This window comes from Dipodomys ordii, unplaced genomic scaffold, assembly GCF_000151885.1.
Source record: "Dipodomys ordii isolate 6190 unplaced genomic scaffold, Dord_2.0 Scaffold33, whole genome shotgun sequence".
NCBI classification, from domain to species: Eukaryota; Metazoa; Chordata; class Mammalia; order Rodentia; family Heteromyidae; genus Dipodomys; species Dipodomys ordii.
In genome coordinates, this window is record NW_012267249.1 from 10,792,599 (window position 1) to 10,794,469 (window position 1,871).

Below are 1,871 nucleotides of genomic sequence, written 5' to 3' on the forward strand. Positions count from 1 at the left end.
ATGTCCGCTCCTTGTCAGTTCTTGCTGGTGTTGAGTAGAATCCGCTCGCCCGCTGCATCTGGCTCCTTCGTCCCGGACTCTCTGTGTGAGCGCTCAGGTATGGCTTCCTTCTCTGCCGCTTGCGACCCTGCCGCCGCCGCCGCCGCGGCTGCTGGCTGGTGCTCAGATGTGTCTTTTTTGCCTTGGCTTCCCTCTCTTGTCTAACTCTCTGTCCTGTGATGGCACACTTGGTGTGATTCTCTGGCTTAGGACTGTTCACTGGAACTCTAAAACTGCTTTCTATGCGAGAGCTTGTTCAGATTCCAGCTTCTCCTCTGCCATCTTGTGCCGTCTCAAAGATAACTTTTTAGTACAATGGTATAGTCATTGTGAACATTTCCGGATGGTTTGTAACTTTAGGATTTTTTTCTCTTTTTGTGTCTTTCAAGGGGCTTGAACTCAGGGCCTGGGTGTTGTCTCTGAGCTGTTGCTTAAGGGTAACACTCTACCACTTTGAGTCACAGTTCTATTTACAATTTTGAAGTGGTTAATTGGAGATAAAAATTATGGACTTTCATGCCTAGCCTTGCTTTGAACTATGATTCTCAGATCTCAGCTTCTTGAGTAGCTAGCATTATAGGCCAGAGCCACCAGCACAAAGCCAGGAAGACATTATTTCATGTATTTGCCTTTAAATATTTGGGATGTTTTCATCTACGCAGAAGTGATTTTTTAAATACTTTTACTATCTTTAAGTAGTTGTACAAAAGAGTTGCCATTCAACAAAGCACTTTATGAATATAGTGAGTCTCAATCAATGTCACCTCTTTCTACATTCTCACCCATCCCTCCTACCCCATCACTTCCCTAGTTTTTCTTGATTTTTTTGGATATTTATTAAATTTTGGCATGTAAGCAGTTAAAGCTGAATTAACTAAAGTATACTAGATTCTACGGAGGACTCAAGTGGTGTAATTCATTAAAAAGTCTAAGTCAAAACCCAACAAAATAAGTACCAGGAATTTCCTTTATTTAAATTCATTTATTTTTTATATCTGTACCCTTTGTCTGGGCAGGGTGAGGGGAAGCACAGAAATGGTGGGATAAAGGGTGAACCAATCCAGCAGTGATAACTAGACAATATGTTGGAAATGAATCATACAACTTGAAGGGAAAGGGTCAGGAGGGAAAAACTGGGAGAAAATCAGGGAGGAGGTGACACTGTTCAGAAAGGAATGTCCTCATTAACTGCTTTTTGTAACTGCAACTCCTCTGTACGTTTACAACATTTTTTTAAAAAGAAAAAGAATGAACCAGACAATGGAATAGAATGCAGACAGGAACATATTGTGTATACCACAGGATTCAGAAAAATAAGGGAAGGGGTGGACTGAAGGCAGGTGAATATGTTGAAAGGATGACACATTTTATATATAAAATGCTTTGTTAAAGAACTGGTATTTTATGTAGAAGACAAGGTAGATGAGAATCTAACATTGTCTATAAATTCTCTGAGATTAATATTAAAGGAAAAAGAAGATGAGATTGGAAATGCCCTCCTACTCTAATTCTTGCCAGCTGTGAGCTCTGTGATTACTTAGTGACTTCAATAATTATATAGTAAAAGCAGCTACTACTTACCTAAAACCTCATTCCACTTGTTTGCTTCTTTAGTTAAAGAATTGAATAGGAAGGCATGGATGAAAATAGTTTGACAGAGGCATACAATTCCTCTAAAAGCATGTCCAGTAACCAGGCAGGGACTCATCAAAGAAAGAGAACTATAGACCCATTTCTTTGATGAACATTGATGCAAAAATTCTCAACAAAATATTGGCCAACCAACTTCAACAATTCATCCAAAAAATCATACACCATGATCAAACAGGATT